The sequence below is a fragment of the Phragmites australis genome, chromosome 3 (assembly GCF_958298935.1).
Source record: "Phragmites australis chromosome 3, lpPhrAust1.1, whole genome shotgun sequence".
NCBI lineage: Eukaryota > Viridiplantae > Streptophyta > Magnoliopsida > Poales > Poaceae > Phragmites > Phragmites australis.
In genome coordinates this window covers 25,895,018-25,905,092 of record NC_084923.1, presented here as the reverse complement: position 1 = coordinate 25,905,092, position 10,075 = coordinate 25,895,018, and positions in this window count along the sequence as shown.

Below are 10,075 nucleotides of genomic sequence, written 5' to 3'. Positions count from 1 at the left end.
CTTCTTCTCTTTCCCCCGAAGCCTTTCTAAGCTTCTGTTTTCTTGGCTTCGCTTTGGGGTCCACATTTAACTTGTGTTGAATGATGCTTCGACTCACTCCTTGCAGGTCCCTAGGGGACCATGCGAAGACGTCGCTGTTTCTGCGAAGGAACATGACAAGTTGTTGCTGATCTTCTTCCGGGGCCTCTGCCCCTATTGTAATCTTCTTATCTTCTTCATGATTTAGCAGCACTATTCTGGTATGTCCTTCTGGTGCAGCCTTCGTGCATTTCTCTATGATTTTCCTGCTTTGCCCTGCTTCGGCCCCCGTCGAAGGGTCTTCGATGTTGTGGACATTTCTTCTCCCTGGGGCTATGCCTACTTCGATTCGCCTAGCAACTCGCTGATCTCCCAACACCTTTATGACTCCTTCTGGGCTAGGCATCTTCATGCACAAATAAGCGTGGTGCAGTATTGCTCCGAATTTATTGAGGTTCCCCCTCCCAAATATCACATTGTATGGGTAATTAATGTCCACCACGTCAAAGGTAATTTCTTCTGTGCGGAAATTTGTCTGTTCGCCGAATGACACTAGGATTGTTAATTTCCCCAGGGCATTGATTGCGCTTCCGCCGAAGCCCAGCAACGGCGACCCAGCTTGTTTCAAGTCATCTCTTCGCAGCCCCATCTTATCGAAGGCATCAGCGAAGATAATGTCTGCAGAACTTCCTCCATCGATCAATATCCTGTGTACTTCGTTTCCCGATATGTTCGCAGTAATGACTAGGGCATCTGTGTGCGGATAATCTAATACCCTCATATCCTCTTGCGAGAATGTAATGGGAATGTTAGACCATCTTGAATTGATGTACGTTGGTCCCACTCCGACGTGGTTAACCCTTCGTACGTATTCTTTTCACTGTCTCTTGGATTCTGTTTGCTGGTTGGACCCCCCTGAAATAGCCAGCACCACATTGTACCCATTGTTTATGGTATTGACTGATTTGCTACTTTCTGGTGGTGCCTCGATTGCTGGTCTTGGCGGAGGCGGGGGTAGATCACCCCGAATGTTCAGTTGCCTGGTTTGATCAAATTGGACTGGAGGTGCGGGTGCAAATTGTGGTGCTGGAACTTGATGCCATTGGTTCGGAAATATCATGTTTTGATTGTGGTTCTGCCACCCTTCGCCTCTTGCGAAGCTTGTTGCGTGGTGAACCGCTCGTCCGTTATCTACTGACTGCTTCGCTATACTTTCTTTCATGGCCACGACTTGTGGACAATGTTTAGTCCGGTGGCCTGCTCCTTCGCCGTGCAGTTCACAGTAAAAGGTTGCTGGGTCATGCGAAGGTCAACCTCCTCTACCTCCGCGGCCTCTTCCCCTGCCCGTCCGGTCCCCTCTATTGGACGAGTTGTAGACTTCGCACGAGCTTTGGACTGCTTCAGGCGGGCCGGGGTTGATCTGGTTGATTTGTTTTTGGCATGGATAATCAGGACCTTCGGGTTTTCTTGGTCGCTGAGGTCTGTCTCTCGGATTGCCACCAACTGCCTCCTTATGTGGTGCATGCTTTGCTCTTGAGGCCGTAAACTCGTTTTTCCTTCATAGAAGATCTAGTTCAGATCTTGAGTATTCTTCCATCTTGTTTAGTAGCTCTTGGACGCTTGTGGGTCTTTTTCTAGTGAGCTTCCCTGCCAAAAGGCCCCCTCTGATGCCCTGTATTGCAGCATCGATGATGGTATCTTCGCTCAATCCCTTCGCCTGACATCGTATGTGTACGAATCGGCGCATATAGCTTTGTAAAGTTTCTGTTGGTTGTTGCTTCAGCGCCAAGAGGTCAGTTGCGGTGATGTTATCCGTCCGGTTCCCTTGGAAGTTGCTGTATAGGGCAGTGCGCAGCTGTTCCCATGAATATATGGACCCCGGGGGCAGAGCGGAGTACCACGACCTTGCTATTCCCTTGATTGCCAATACAAAAGCCTTCGCCAAGGTTACACCGTCTCCGCCAGCTGACTCCACGGCTGCCTTGAAGCTCATGACAAATTCCCTCGGATCCGATTCTCCATCGAACATAACCACCCTGGGCATTTTGAATCCTATCAGCCATGGCTGATTTTGTAGGTCCATTGCTAGGGGTGACTCAGGATCTCCTGTGGAAGATCTTCACCGAACTTCTTGCGAAGCTCGTATGAAATCTCTTGGTGGCGTCGGTCGGCGAGACATGCCTTCTATTTGGAGTATATCAATTTCCTCCTGGATCCTTTCCAACGTTTTTCTTTCTTCTTCCGCCCGCCGGCGGTACTCCGCAGCTTTCCGGGTTGCTGCTAGGCCATCCAACATGCGCTTTTTGTGCGCAATCTGTCTTTCCATTTCCTCAGCTTCTAGCCTAACATTTCGTTCTTCGTTTGTTTCTTCATCTTGTTCCAACTCGGCGAAGTCGCCTAGTTCCTCCCATTCTTCGCTTTGCCCTCTTTCACCTTATTTTTTCGGAACATCGAAGCGAATGCGATCTATTGGCCCCATGATCGGCATTTGCTCCGCGTCCACCCGTAGTGTGTCGTCATGTCGGCCATCGGCAGTTTGTTGTTGCGCTGTGTCAACTTCGCAATGCTGGTGTTGTGCGGTCGAAGCCCCCCCGGCTGAGGCATTTCCTGATTCTGGTACCGCCGGAGTGGTTCTATCGGCCGAAGGTCTGACTGTGGCTGTGAGTTCTAGTAGCTCCTCCGCTCCTCCAGGTGGCTTCGCTTTCTTTTTCGGTGGCATGCCTTCGTGGGTTCGAATCCCATGGACGGCGCCAACTGTTGGGATCGAAGTCCTAGACAAGATGGGCCTTCGGGGGTGGAACTAGCGAAGGCTCCTTACGGTGACGTGTACTGGAAGTAGAACAGTCTCGGTTACCCTTCATGTTTACACTGTGGCTCTATTTATAGCCCGTACCCGGTGATCATGGACCCGGTTTACACATATTACCCCCTAACCTGCTATATTCCCGAAATATCCGGGGGCAATATAGTACAAATAAGCATGATCCCATAATTACAATAGTGCCCATGACAATTGGGCCCACAGTCCAGCTGTTTTTCCAACCGAAGGGTATTGAAGCCCTCTCCGTCCGACCTCTTGACGAGCTGCCTTCGCCGCCTCCTGGTGAAGGCCTGGTCTTGTCTTCGCACCGAGCGAAGGGCGCGGGACGCGAATTGGAGCTTCACCCGACAGTTGAGGCAGATCAGTCTTCGCATACGCCAATTCGGTTATGGAAGATGCAACCAACACAGCGGTTGTCCCGCAGCACCTCCAACTAACTCCGCAGTTGCCTTCGGGTACGGGGACGGCAGGAGATGATCCCCAACAGGGTTGGAAGTACTACAAGCATGTCCAAACAATTGCATGTTGTATCATGGAGAGCTTGCAGACATGCAAGCATATCTCGTCTGTGGTGCAGCATGGTACAAGTGTAACGGTAATGATATCGATGGTGAAGGAAAGAAGAAAAGGCGTCATGTGAAGTTTATGTGGTATTTTCCTACAGTCCCCCGTTTGGAGTGTTTATTCGCGAACAAAAGGCATACCGAACTGATGCGGTGGCACGCCGATGAGCATAAGGATGATGGAATGCTGAGACACCCCGCTGATTCTACACAGTGGAGAAACATCGATAGGAAATACAAGAAGCCATGTGCAGAAGATGTGAGGAATATAACATTTGGGTTGAGTACGGATGGGATGAATCCATTCAGCAACATGAGAAGTAGTCATAGCACTTGGCCTGTGACTCTATGTATCTACAACCTTCCTCCTCGGTTGTGTATGAAGCGGAAGTACATTATGATACCGGTGCTGATACTAGGGCTGAGGCAACCTGGCAATGATATCGATGTCTACTAAAATCATTAATGTAAGATCTTGTAATACTGTGGAACGATGGTGTGCAGGTATGGGATGCATTCAAATGAGAGAACTTCACCCTACGCGTAAAAAGGAGAGGGAACATATAAAAGAAAAAATAGCACAAGCACTAGCACAAGCCCTCATGCGTGAACGAGGCACCATTGTGAGCCAACAGGAATGGCCAGCAACATCTCCTGAGGTTGTGCGCTCTAGCCCCGATGGTCGTCGGAGTAGTTGTGCGTCCACGGGAGTTTCGGGAGATAAACCCATCACTTATCCCGTGGACCTCATCACAACACGGATACCATGTGAACTACACATTAGTTCTAGGAACATTACCATCAAGGTGGCTTCCAGCGTGGCTTATCCCTGTGGCTCCCATGAACATTTGCACGAGCGTCCGATACCAGAGGGCTACACCGCGGTCGAAGTTGATGAGGCAGTTGACCAGTACCGCCATGTTGAGGTGGACTACCCCGTAGAGGAGGGGGCGAACACTATAGGAGAGAACGAGCACACATTCATCGTGTGGGAGAAGGTCTACATAGTGTTTCCACCAGGGATAACTCTCGAGACTCTCTACTCTCCACTACACCTCAAGCCGTTGTTGCCTCAAAGATCTCCCTCTCCTCAACCATGTCCCAAAAGAAGTCCACCTCCTTAGCCATTGCCTCGAAGAAGTCCATCTCTCAAGAAGCCAGCACAATCAAGAAGCCAGCCATAAGCTCAGAAAACAAGATCAGGTTTTGCAACATTTAAGCAGAAGACATCATCTAAGAAGTCGGTGACATCTAAGAAGTTGGCGGAACCCAAGGGTGTCTATTCACTCACTGCTGACAAAAAAGGTTGTGGACGCCAGTATCACGTCTCATTTCCATCCTCCACCACCTCCACCAAAGCCTGTTGTGCCTGAAGATTCCTTGATTTTTTTCATGAAAATGACCAAAACTAAATAGACAGAGTTGGCTTCAAGTAAGCCACCAACTGACTATGAACGCATCAGCAAGATGCAGGCTAAGAGCAAACCAGGCCCAATCATTAAGGATGCTCCAAGCATTCTGGACTTCCTGGCTTCTTCTAGATTAACAGTAGAAGAACTAGCACGACTTACTGTGGGAGCGGATATATCAAAGTCGGATGTTATATGGCTGTTTAAGTTGGGTAAACCTTTGGTCAAACCAGATATAGAAAGGAACCTTACAACTCAAATGCGTCGATTACATCAATGGTACTTGGAGTAGTCCAGGCAGGCTTTTCAGGCATTCCTCGTGAGATACAAAGAAGAATATTTCCTCAAAGGAATGGCTTCTTCTGGTTGGAATTCTTGCACTTGTATGAACTGTACAAGGAAGATGCCCTTGATGTGGCTATAGTCGGAGCGTGGACTCTGTAAGTGACTTATGCATATAATTTATGTTATATGAACTTGAACCTTGTAATTGCATAGCTAACTTCTCTCTTTTGTAGAATGGAGATACAAGCATATGAACAAGACTTAGATAAGAAAGTAGGATTCATCGATACTGGCCTTGTGAACCAAAAACTTGTAACAAAGAATCCATACTTCACCGAGGCCTACTTATTGAAGTGTGTGCTTCACCACCAATACAAGAAATTCATACTCTTACCCTATAGCTATGAGTACGTGTTTGCGCGCAAGGCGTTCTCATTTTATGGGCAACTTGATTCTAGTACTAATTTGCTATGGTGACATATTATGCAGTTTTCATTGGATCCTCTTTGTCATCCACCCACACTTGAGCAAGATTATTGTGTTGGACTCAGCAAAGAGAGATTAGACAACTTACCAATATCTCATCGATATGCTAAACAGGTTAACTCGATTATTTAATCTTCTCAACGATTGCATCTAAGTTTAAATGGTATTCATATTCACGTACAGGGTGTACACAAGATACCGCAAGAAAAGTGTTATCCACTTTCCATTCAGGAAGGAGTTAACTTTTTGGTACACAATACATATTCATGTCTTGCATTTCCTACTGAATAAAAAGGGCCAATTCATTCCACTGACGAATCCTTTCCTCTTGAAGTGTATGAGGCAGCCACCCAACAATCTCTGCGTGTTTTATGTTCTTACTTTCATGCATGTATTCAGCCTAGACGGAGACGCTATTAGGTTCAATGACCTTGAGGTATGAAATAACATATCGACGCCTTTTTTTCAATTTCTACACGTGTTCAAGGACTAATTCTTTCGATTCTTCAAACGCAGCGCTCCAAACTACGCACAAGTGTGTTACAACCTACTGAAATATATGCCCTTCAAGAACAGATAGCTAAGTTCTTATTGAAACATGTTATCAACCCAAATGGCGAGTTTCATGAACCAATCATGCCATCCACGAGTGCGAGACCTTTAGATGCCACCTTACCTTCAAGCAGAGAGTATGTGACAAGGAGGAAAGCTACCAAGGGGCTTGACAACGTATTCTATTTCTGCAATTCACAAAATATTAATGAATGACATTACCTATTCTACGATATGCCACCGGTGTGTCAATGACATGTGGGACTCATCCTCACAATGGACCAACACTTATTCAGTTGTAAATCATACATTTTTCCATTTATTAATGAATTATATGAATTACTATGTATGATGCAAAGTTGGTATCGTCGGATGACTCTTGGACATAATGGTTGTTGGAGTAAGAGTTCATCTTGCCCCAATAAGTACAGCGAGAGTTTATTCTAAGGAGAGACTCAAGCTTGGAGACGAAGTTTAAGAGGAAGGAACACCACGATGTATTGATGGTAGAAAAATGTATCACTCTAGGAGAAGTATCACAGCGTGACTTGGTGCGCTTTCACCTTTGTGTCCTTTTTTTTGCTGTCTTGCCCGTCCTCTCCCCAGAGGATCATGGCCTCCTATTTATAGGGTCATGCGTAGCTTGGTGTACAAGTTATCCTAATGTACAAATATCCGGGATCTGACCGAATTACTAGGCCTTATCCCGGATAACTACCTTATACTCTATCGGGAAGATAAATATCCACCGTGGTAATTATTGTGGTTCCTGCCCCTGAAGAGGGCAAGCCGGTCACCAACTGCGGCCCGGTGCCGCACTTTCAGGGGTGTCAGGGCAGCCTCCATCATGCCGGGTGTCAGAGTGGCGTCCACTAGCCTAGGTATTTAATGCCGGTCACCTCCTCGCTGGCAAAGTACGACTGGTGCTTCCCTTTTGGCAGATCTTTCCTGAGGCCTGATGACTCACCCAGTAGCCTCCTGGAAGCCGGCCCCAGTAGCGGGAGTTCGAGGCCTTGAGAGACCGAGACTTTGGGATGCTAAGCCTCCAGGAGACGGGACTCCAAAAGGCTGGGGCTTTGGGAGGCTGAGGCCTCGGAGACCAAGCCTTTGGAAGGCTGAGCTTTCGGAAGGTAGGGCTCTGGAATGCCGGGGCTCCAGAAGGCGGAGGCTTCGGGAGACTAAGCCTTTAGGGGGCTGAACCTTTGGGAGGCTGGGGCTTCAGAAGGCGGAAGCTTCGAGAGGCCAAGCCTTTGGGAGGCCCGGCTGATTAAGCCAAGGGGCTGTCGGGGGTCCTTGATAACGACCCCCAACAGTAAAACCTCGCGAGGGCGGCCAACGGAGTTGTCGGGCCCCCTTTGGAGCAAGGCCCAGGCGGTCCCTGGCTTGTGGTTGATAGCTCGTGTTTCAAGAATCGGTTGGCTCATCCAGAACGGTTTGACACGGGTGGCAGAGCAACATGCTGGATGACGTTGGCGACAGGGGGCATTGAATGCACCCTGGGGAGAGGTGCAATCCTTCCCTGTCAGGCGGGGCGTGGGACGCGTGTCGTCTTGTCGTTGGGGGGGTCAAGGGAGTCGGTTTCGCTCCCCCATGATTTCGGCCTGGCAGGCGAAAGGACGGTGTGTGTGCCCGTCGCCTGGGGCAGGGCAAGTTGCTCCCTATTTGTAGCAGGAGGGGGATTGCCTAGAGCGACCTTTTTGCCAACTCCTCATTCTCATCTGCCTTTGTCTTCAGCATCTTTTGCTTTGTGCGAGTTGTCCTTTGATCCCACCCCTCTTTCTCATAATCTAGAGCCTTTCGCCATCCCCTTGCGGTTCTCTTATGGCTGGCTTTAGTACCCCGAGTGAAGCCAAAACTCGGGCAGTGGGGGAGATGGCCAGAGTAGCCACGGCGGGGGACCCTCAGGTGGCGCCGACTTTCCAGTCGCCGATGGGGCCGCCGCTAGGAGTGGAGCTCCGGCGTGGCAGCAAAAGCCACTCCCAGCAAACCACCGCGCTGGGGGCATCCATCATTGGTGACGAGGAGCTCGACCAGATGGTAAGAGAGGGGAAGATTCCCTCCCGAGCTGTTGCTCAGCCTCCACTGGGCGAGGTCCCGAAGCCCCTGGCCCATGAGGTCATGGTGTTTGAGGCCTTCTTTGAGGTGGGCCTGGGTTTTTCCTTGGTGCCGTTGCTTGAGGAGGTGCTCTTCCACTTCTATGTGGACGTTCTACTGCTCCACTCCAACGCCATTGCTCGCCTGGCCACCTTTGAGTGGGCCATGTGGGTGGAGGGGTGCGAAGGGAGGGCAGATTTCTTCGCAGCCCTTCACATTGCCAGCTGCCAGCCAAAGTTGATCAAGGTCGAGGGGACAAAGAGACCCCTTTGCTTCGGGAGTATCAACTTCCAAATACGACCGCAGTATCGTGATGCGTTCTCGACGAAGGCCATTAACGGCCGGTGGTATATCGGCTGGTTGTAGCGGTGGTTTTACTACAACGTCGGCCCTGCGTCGCCACTTCGTTCCACGAACTGGGATATCGCGTATGTTTCAGAGCCGGAGATGGGAATTACGGATGACCAATTCGCCTCACGGCTAGCCCTTCTCCGGAGGGTGGTCGAAAAGATGAGCATGCGTGACCTCGTGGAGGAGTTCACCATGTTGCGCGTTCGGCCCCTTCGAACGAGCTGGAACTGTGTCGTTGAGCAAGGTGCGGAAGAGTGGCCAAAGGTGTATTCGGCCCGCCCGTCAATGCTGGTGAGTTCCCTTTGTAGTTTGGTTTTTGATCTGTTGATGTGAGCCGTGTTTTTTCTTCCAGAGAGTTGCCTCCCGCTGGAGTGCGTGGTAGAGATCGCGGAGGTGATCCTGGGCCCCCTACTCTCGCAGAGCGGGAGCGGTGGGTGGCCCTAGCATGGAGCTGGGAGTGGTACAACCGTGTCTATTTTTACTCGGCGTGGGTGCTCCGGCATGGCGGGATCCTCCATAGCCTACGGCTACTGGAAACAAGTGCATGCAGGCCCCCCCATCCGTGCGAGGATGCTCCAGGCCTGATGACCTTCAGCCTCCGGAGGTTCACATACCGGTTCAATGGCCAAGTTGTCGGAGGTGCCCCTGGTTCGCAAGAAGTGCCTGAGGCAGGTTGGGAGAGTGAGCGAACAGTCCGGAGGCAAGGGCTAGGGTGGCGGTGATGATCGGGGGAAGGGTCGGGCCTCCTCGGATATTGCGGGTCACGGCCAGAGCCAACAGAGAGGCGTGTCCTCTGTGGAGTACAACTTCGATATCGTTAGCTCGGATGTTGAGGACGCTACGGGCCTCCTGTAAGAGGTTCGGAGGAACCAGGTGTGATTTGCTTCGTTAGTCATATCCTATTTTTGGTTGTGCGCTAGGATCTTGATTTGTGTTTCTTTTTTGTAGCGACCTTCAAGGTGGATGCATCCTTGACTCCACCCCCAGGCCCTGGAGGCCTAGCAGAGATCAGGGACTCCTCTGGAGGGGTCTCCGAGGGTCATCCAGGGGGACATGGCTTCGTTTCTACGGGGCCCTGGGCCAGCTAGTGACCTACCTGTGGTGGCTGGTGCTAGAGGCACCGTGCCCCCCGCCGATGGTCCCTCTGGAGCGGTTGAGGGGAGCCCTGGCCTCAGGGTCTTGACCCCGGATGACTTTGTGCTATTCCTAGAGGCATCAAGGGCCTTCACTGCGGCCTCCTCTCTTCTTCGGAGTGGAGAGGTCGAGCGATCATTGGCCCAGCGTCTTCTGGAGGAGCCAGAGGCGTGGTTGGTAGCAGCGGCCCTTCAGGTCAGTAGTATTGGTTATGATTTGCAGGGTCCGGTGTTGGGTCCTGAGTAGCTTATTCTGCCTTTTTTCATCTTTCGTGGTGCCTTGTAGCAAGTAATTTTGACAAGGGCGTTGGGAGGTGGAGGGTGCCAGGCTTTTGCTGCGGCCTGTGACGAGGTTGAGGGGCA